Source organism: Lissotriton vulgaris, chromosome 1_1 (assembly GCF_964263255.1).
Source record: "Lissotriton vulgaris chromosome 1_1, aLisVul1.2, whole genome shotgun sequence".
Taxonomy (NCBI): Eukaryota; Metazoa; Chordata; class Amphibia; order Caudata; family Salamandridae; genus Lissotriton; species Lissotriton vulgaris.
Genome location: NC_141685.1, coordinates 1,896,818,757 through 1,896,827,997, shown reverse-complemented (window position 1 = coordinate 1,896,827,997; position 9,241 = coordinate 1,896,818,757).

The following is a 9,241-nucleotide window of genomic DNA, read 5'->3' as shown; positions in this document are numbered from 1 at the left end:
TACACACTATGGGGTTGGGAACCCCTAGTTGTTAATATGTTAATCAACTAAACAGAGGGTATACTACAACCTTCTATGTGTGCTAATTAAAGTCACCATTTTGAAAATAAAAAACTGTAAAACAAGTCGTGTGTGTGCGTGAAACCCACTTGCTAATCCCACACCTCACTAAACCTATCTCCAGTGAGATAAGGGGGACGGAGGTTGGCAGAGCCTCACGGGAGCAACACCCGGGGGAGGATATGGCAGACTGGTACTCGCCTGGATCCTCACGTTCTCATCATCAGCAACTGCCAACCGATAAAAGAATGGGGATAAAGACTGTGCATAGAAAAAAAGAAACTGTATGTGTTCTAAGTGTTAGTGACCCACTGTGGTATACCAAACCTCCTGTGCTCGAGATCTGGTCCCACCACCGTAAAAAGAGCTGAGCTACACTGGCAACTCCAACTTTATTCTGTGCTGTGTGCCCGCTCTAATTAAAAACAACCAAAAAAAACCTTAATTAGAAACATACAGTTTCTTTTTTTCTATGCACAGTCTTTATCCCCATTCTTTTATCGGTTGGCAGTTGCTGATGATGAGAACGTGAGGATCCAGGCGAGTACCAGTCTGCCATATCATCCCCCGGGTGTTGCTCCTGTGAGGCTCTGCCAACCTCCCTCACTGGAGAAAGGTTTAGTGAGGTGTGGGATTAGCACGTGGGTTTCACGCACACACACGACTTGTTTTACAGTTTTTTATTTTCAAAATGGTGACTTTAATTAGCACACATAGATAGAAGGTTGTAGTATACCCTCTGTTTAGTTGATTAACATATTACCAACTAGGGGTTCCCGACCCCATAGTGTGTAGGGGCAGGCCATCGATTGTTTAAGACTTCCGGTCATGCCCTAACTGTGTGTCCGGCGCCGCCATCTGTTTCTTGCTCTCACTTATTCGATGACTTTGCGCCCTCGTTCCCTCTCTGTTCTTGTGGTATGTTTGATGCCCCCACACGTGTTGTGTTTACGTTTATTGAGCTTTAAAATGTAACATTTGCCTCAATGCTTTCAGAATGTGTATGAGGTGGCAGTGGAATGTATTGGGCTTGTCCTGTGGAGATGTCTTTCAATATATTGAGTTAGACTGACAATGTGTGCTTTAAAATACTTTAGTTGTCATGCATGTTCGAGAATCCTTGCAGGAGAACCCCCAAGAGTCTTAGCATTCTTGAAATATACATTGTAAAAAATATCCAAAAATGCATATTGCATAATATATGAAAATGAAACTGTCTTAAATTATACCGGCTAATATCATACCTTAACTGCCCTACATGCTTGACAACCAACGCCTTCTTGGTGTGGTGAGGCCTTTGTGCTTCCTTAAGGATGTCTTTGAATCTAAGCTAAACGTGACCAATGTTGCAGCCAGCAGATAGTGCCCCTGCCATTAGGACCCCGAATGAAGGTTTTGTGTATGTGTGTGTTTGAGTGGGCATGTGCATGTACACAGTGTGTGTGTTTTTGTGTGTGTGTGTTATGAAGAATGCATGCACATTTGAGATTTTGCCTGTGTGCAGTAATTTATATAGAAGTGCTTGTAATCGCTTTCCACAGTACCTGCTTGCTCTTGAGAAGTACAGGGGCTCTCCCATTAAATGCATTGAAACACTGTTGAGAAGTGCAGATAATCTCCCTTTCAAATTGAAGAAGTGCAGGGACTCAGTACTGGACAGTACCTGCCCATTTAACGCACAGCCTGTGCAGGTACACAAATACATGATGTATTTAGGCATGTGATATTTAACATCGACAAAAATAATTCTGAGGCAATACCTATTGACTTTGTGGACGCTTGTTTTCATTTCGTTTTTCTTTTCACTGTACTTTCAAATGAATGGCACAACCACAAACCTGTGAGCAGACCAAGTCATTATATCTACACTACAGAGACCTTTCATTGAGAACACTTTATAAAACAAATAACACTATCTGTTGGGAGTAGTCTCTGTAGACAAAAGCTCTGTCTAGTTTATGGTCTTGGGAGGCACAGAGGAGGTCATGGGTGCTGAATGTAGGGTTACTGGGGGTGGTGCAGCACCTCCAAAATAACAATGCTGGAGTTCAGAAGATGAACGAGCAAATGGCTGTTTAATCTTTTAACATGGAGTGGTGTTTACGTTGCTTTCTTTAGCTCCAATCTTGGAGGATTCTCCAAAGTGAACCATCTGACAAATCCTGCTGGAGTGCATGGATGTGAAAGGAAAGGCTGTAGGGAGTCCGTTTTTTTCTAATGCACAACAACATGTAAATACCTGTAAATGAGCTGTACAAATATTCAAAAATATACTAGCAGATAGGAAAGCAGATAGGAAAGCACATATGCAGCTCATTTTTTGTAATTCTGAAGTGTGATGGAAACAAACATTGTAATGGATCAAAACAAATCAAGACTCCTTGCTTGGTGATGTGCCAATGATACATATTTCCTAAAATCCCATGTCCACACATTATCCTTTGTGCGCTATATCATTTTACCAGTAAAATTGGCATTTCAGTGAGAATTTTGTGGCCTCTTTAGTGGAAATGTGTGTCTGCAAATGAAAGTGCATGTATGCACCATGCCTTAGTAATATATTAGTTACAGTGTGCTCCAAACTGCCCTTTGCCTACGTACCACACCCTTACCGCTCTTCTACTGAATGGACATGGCTCACTTGCTACACTTGTTCTTTGTGTAACCATTGGATTTTTCCCAATCCCCATGACTTCAGTGATGTAACATTGATGGCAGCACCCCGCTTCTCAAAACTGTTGTTGCATCTCTTGAGAAGGTGTACAAACTGTGGATATTCGATGCAAATGTCAAGCGTAATAGAAAATCCATGAACCCAAAATTTTTACAATGGACTGATGGACACAATTGACACATGCATTGTTTATTCTTTTTTTATTGTACTTCACTATTGAAGCAAGGAGTTTTTATCAGTCATTTTATGCAGTGCTGATAAGTGCTGTCTACAGGCATTCTTTTATACTAAAGTGTAGTGGTATATTGCTGAGTTTTGCTCTGTTGGGTAGACTTAGTCGTGTCACTATCTTGATCTCATTGGTTTCTCACAAGTAGTTATGATTATGAGATATCTGTCGTAATCTGATGCACATTTGGTGTACACTACTCAGATACCATAGAAATGTATTTCTTGCTGTCAGAGATGCCACGGAGAATAAACGGGGAACAACCTTTATAACGCAACTTTTAGCACGCAGTGCTATTACAACGCAGACTTTAAAACGAAAAGCATTACAACGCATTACACTGGGGGGCGCTCTAGGATAGGGAATAGTTTTAATTTACTATCCAACACCTTCCCTAGTGTCTACGGGGACTGGTGTTGGAATAGTAAATTAAACTATTCACTATCCAGCGCCCCCCAGTGTAATGCGTTGTAATGGAATGCGTTTTAAAACTTGCGTTGTTACAGCATGCATGGTAAAAGCATGCGTTGTAACAACATACATCCGAATAAACAGCTTCACTTGCAATGGTCGTCTAATATCTCTTGCATGAAATGTCACTTTATAAGACTATCACACCAGTTGCAACTAGTAAGAGCATCAGTTGTCAATGGTAAACAACTAACAAGGATTACCCCAGAAACTGTGTCTACAGTCGCAACACATTTTTTAAATAAACTGCTTGAGGATGAGACGGGAATGTGGCCTGTCCATCTACAAATTCAATGAACCCATGCCACTGTCCCAGGTCTAGCAGATACCAGGACATTTATTCTAATCCACGTCCGGGTCCCGAGGCGACCGGCGCCGGAAGTGCTGCTGGTGGCTCACCAGATATCTCCTGCGTCCATATCACAGATTGAAATACAGCAGAGAATATCTACGAATGATGAGGAAGTGTGTGAGCTACCGCTCCCACTTTCAGTGGAAACAAACCTCCTCTACTGCAAACATTGTAAATGGGACGCCCATATCCCTCCCAATGCTCTGCTTTTAATGAGTAGCGAAACTCCCACATGTGCATCTCCCTCCCTCAGATCATTGTGAACGGGGACAACCTGATGGCTGCCCTCCTAAATACAAGATCCTTAAAAAAGCATGAGCTCCAACTCTTTGACCTCCTCACGGATACCAAGCTGGATGTCATATTTATTATGGAGACCTGACTTAATGATGGCTCCAACCCTACCATCACCAACACAATCCCCGGGGTACCAGATAATAAGGAAGGATAGATCAGGCGGTAGGGGCAGAGGGGTTGCCATCATATATAAAAACTCTTTCTCCTGTATACCACTACCCATTGCTAAGCTTGAGGGGGCTGAAGGCCTCGGATTTCATTTGAGTATGACGGTCCATCAGTCGATTGCCGAAGTGGTGATTTATCGACCGCCAAGCCAGGCTGGCCAGTTTTTGGAAGCTTTTGGTCATGCTATTTCCCCTATTGCGGCCAAATACAGACATTGTTTGGTTCTTGGGGATTTTAACATACAAATGGATCAATTAGCCGACCCTTATTGTGTGAAGCTATATAAATCCTTAAGTATTCTTAATTTGATGCCCCAAGTTCAGCTCCCCACTCATGAAAAAGGCATCTCTTGGATCAGATATTCTTCACAACTATGATAGAAATAGGCACGCCTCTTCCCTTAATCTGGTCGGACCATTTTTTGCTGACCTTTAAAATAGGCAGGGAACCTGAAAAGCCCCAATCCTATTGTAAGCCAAGGGCCAGCAGTTTTAGGACATTTGACCAGATTACATCAGAGACCGTCGCCGCTGTACTCAGTCAGTATCCGATTCCCTTTAGGGGTATTTTAGAGAGAGATGTACTCTAACTAGAGGGCTTCGGGACTGGTCTATGCAATTAGCCCCGCCTAAAATAAGAGCAGCCAAGACATGTAGAGCTTCTCTCCATGGTTTACAAGTAAAAGCGCCTGTAAATGTTTAGAGAGACTGTGGAGAAAGAACTCTGACCCTGTAAATAAAACTATCTATAAAGTGGCTTTGAAATCCCACTATGCCAAAGTTCGTGAAGAATTTTTTTTTCTTCTCTTCATAAATTGAACAAGTGGGCAACAGCAGCAGGGAACTGATCAAGATTGTAAAGGACTTTTCCTCCCCCAATGCAATAATTAGTCCCTCCACCCCCACCTACGAATAGACAAATCACACTGCAAATTATTCTTTTAATAAAATTAAAATCATTCAGGATTCATTTATAGCCACAGATCTGCCCCCCCCTTTCCTCTACAAATCCGATGGGTCCCTCTGGGTGTTCCCTCCCATGCCTCTGGCCAGTTCTTTGAAAATTATTAAAGCATTGAAATCAGGTTCACCCTCAGACCCTTGCCCTGGGAAAATGTTGCCATCTATCTCGGAGGTGCTTAATCCTGATGTGAATCAGGTTCTGCACTTGCCCTTGACTGAGGGACTAATGCCTAAAAGCTGGAAGCATGGAAAAATTCTCCCACTCCTAAAACAACTTCAGCAGACCCCACTGAGGCCAGCAATTATAGACCAATATCATTGCTACTCTTCTTCTCCAAGGTATTGGAGAAGTACGTAAATGCTGTTGTTACAGACTTTGTGGAAACAACTCATGTACTGCATCCGAGCCAACTTTATTTCTGAGACGGCCTTGTTGGAAGTCTCAAATACTATTAAAACAACCCTGGACAGAGGAGGGAAAGCAGTACTAATACTATTATACCTTTCAGCGACCTTCGATACCGTGCCTCATGACTTACTCCTGCACAGGCTTCAGGACTGTAGCATTGGTGGCACGGTTCTTGAATGGTTTTCCTCCCTCGAAGGCCGCCAGCAGACAGTTTGGTCCCCCCTTCTCTGCCCCTATCGCCCCATTGAAAGTAGGAGTCCCACAGGGCTCTATTTTGAGCCCAACACTGTTCAACATATTAATGGCTCCTCTGGCTATCCTGGCTGAGGAATACGGGGCTCAAATAATATCCTATGCTGACGTTACACAGTTACTATTTACCTGCAAGAAGGGCCACACGATGAGAGGTAGCAAAATGAACACTTGCTTGTCAAAGGTGTTTGCCTGGTTCGTGAAAATCATTTGCTTCATAACACAGACAAATCTGAAATCATCTTTTTTGGCCATAACCCGGGAGAGGAATGGCACACATTGTGGCCCCAAAACGTGTCCCAGTAAGTCCAGTCATCACCATAAAAAACCTTGGAGTTAAACTGGACGCTGACATGTCCATGAAGTCCCAAGTGCAAACAGTGGCCGGCACCTGTTTTGGCCTTCTAAAAATGATGAGGAACTTCCTCCCCCTGCTCTCAATTGAGCACAGAAAAACAGTGGTTCAAGCCCTGGTCATGTCAAGGTTGGACTATGCTAACGTTTTGCACCTCTGCCTCCCTGAGTATCTATTAGTACGCCTGCAAGTGGTGCAGAGCGCGGAGGCCAGGGCCGTCCTTATGGTCGGCCCCAGGACACTTATGACTCCTCACTTAAAGTCCCTGCACTGTTTTTAGTTTCAAGCCTCAAGTTTTTATTAATTTAGCACAGTTACTTAAAACCATTGCTATACAAAATCTACTTTAGCACAAGTATAAAATTTAGCTTTTAGCACATTTCTCAAGTAAAAACAAGGCTAAAGAACAGTTTTCAAGGCTTAGAGAGCAATATGCTTATTGAAGAGCAGCATTATAGTTCCCTATGTGAGCGTTTTGCTATGCTTGGCCGGATAAAATAGTTAAGACAGAGAGTACTGGGCCAAAGGACGAAAAAAGTCTGTAATGAGTCTTTGAGGGGGAGGGAAAGGGGGAGGGGGAGGGGGAGTGGGAGGGGGAGGAAGCATGGCAACCAGGGGAGGTAATAGAAGATTGTCCAAAAGTCTTACAAATTTTCCAAACCTAGCGAGCACTTGAATGTCAGTAGATGTAAAACATAAGGCTGAGGCCTCCCAGCACGTCCTGGCGCCCCATTTTAAGAACAAGGGTTTCAAAAGGGACCTTCTGGGGGCTGCTAGTGCCGGGCAGCAGCACAGGAGATGCAGCCATGATTCGGAGTGGTATTTACACAGCCTGCAAGCCCCCCCCCCTCGCTTGTTGGGGCCCATTTGTTGAAGGCCGTCGAGCGCAAGCCTAGAAGTCGCATAAACATTATGTTCTTCCGAGCCACTTTGCTGAAGTTTTCCTGGCAGTATGCTTGTGGACGCCCAAGAAGATACGAAGAGTTCAAGGGGAGCAGAATGGTTGATGTCTTTAGAGCCTGCAGATCCATGGACTGAGAAATAAGTTTGACTTGCTTATTGATGGTGCTTTTCCAGGCCGAGTATGGGATAGTGACTGAGGGGAGAGATGACTCATCAATCTCTAACACTCTTATGGCCTTTATAATCTGGGTATTCCAGGGATTGCCAGGGCTAGACAGGATTCCTTTTAGCTGGAATTTAAGAATGTTATCACCTGCTTTTAGGGTCCTAATAAAATATTTCAGGATATCGGCCTCGCAGTGAAGAGATTGTCTTTGTAGGCCCAACTCCAATCATAGTCTTGCCCGCTGAATAAAACTTGGCAGATGGAAAAGTTTTTTGTAGGTGGAGATTTGGGCGAGCTCAAGACTGGAGGAGCATGCTCCAGGAAAGGCCTGGTGTCCGTAAGTTAATGCAGGCAGTAAAGTAGCTTTAGCCACCTTCACCATGGCTTCTGCAGAAGGGCTGCTCAAAGTTTGGTTCAGCCGGGTCAGGGAGTATGTAATTGCGCCTGCTCTCTTTTGCAGAGCTGCTAGGTGAGCTGTAGGCCTGGACGTCTCGTTGAACCAGACTCCCAGGTAATTATATTTTACTGTTGTGTTAATCCTGGCGGGCCCGATGTTCCATGCCAGCCATTTCTTGTTCTTACATCTGCCAAATACCAGTACCTTCATCTTTGCCTGGTTGATTTTCAGGGCATTGGCGGAGTTATATGCATGAAGCATACTTAATGCCCGTTGGAGACCCGATTTTGCTTGGTCCATTATTACAATATCATCTGCATATTGTAATATGTGAAGAGGCTTTTTAACGGGTCCCAGTTTTGGCGGGAAAAGGTTACTATTCTCCAAGAATGTACCAAGGTCGGCTGTGTAGAGATTGAACAGCAGCGGGGCAAGAACACAGCCTTGCTTTAGCCCATCTTCGACGGCAATTCTTGAAGAAAGTGTCTTTGGGCTGGTTTTAATTCGCACCCACGTGTTCTTATGCAGGGAAATTAGTGCACCTAGTAGGTCATGCGGAATCCCCCATTTGTTCAGCTTTCTCCACAAGATGTTCCGAGACACTTTATCAAAAGCCGCACTGTAGTCTATAAAGCAGCAATATAGTGGAAGATGGTTTTTTTTGTGCTGCTTTTTGACTCAGAGCGGCTAGAGTAATGATGTTGTCTATTGTGGAGGGCGATGCCCGGAACCCAGTTTGGTAGTATGGTATTATGTTATTTTCTTCGACCCATTTTTCAAGCAACAGGAGAAGACATCGAGCGTATGCCTTTCCCTCCAAGTCTAATAGGGCAATAAGGCGATAGTTAGCTGGTGACGCAGGGTCTCCTTTCTTAAATATGGGGCATAGAGTCAAACCTAACCAAGAGTCTGGGAGCTGCCCTGTCGCGAAAGCGTTGTTAAATAGGGGAGTCAGAAGGTCCGCCCACTCTTCCGGGGCGCATTTAAATAACCCGGCTGGGAGACCGTTGGGCCCTGGAGCTCCGTCTTTTTTCATGGCTCGCAGATACTTGGTGACCTCGGCTGCAGTGGTCAGTTCTAAAGTTTCTATTTGAATGGAAGCAGCACGATCTTTTAGTTCTATCACCGCAGGGTCGCCAGGGTCACTGCGATAAAGATCGGACACATGCAGGGCCCAGGCTTCCTCACAGACTGCATTTCCTCTCGTCTTGTTGGTGGAGCGGAGTTTGTTCATATAATCCCAAAACTGGGACTGACTTTTGCTCTTGAGAAGGTCGAAAATGTTTACCCACTCTGACTGTTCTTTGAGTCTCTTGGTCTCCCATAGGGATTTCTTGTAGGTCGTCCGCAGCAGTGCCACCTTTTTGGCGGTGTGCACGGTTCCAATCAGTTTGTGCTGGCAGACGGCCTTCCTGAGGGTCTTTCTTTGGGAGGCTAACAATGGGTCATGGGTTTGCTTTGGATGTAGCCTGAATGTTCTATGATGGACCACGGGCCCAGCCAGGAGATCCTGTAGCTTAGCAATGGAGTTATCTCACCGGTGGTG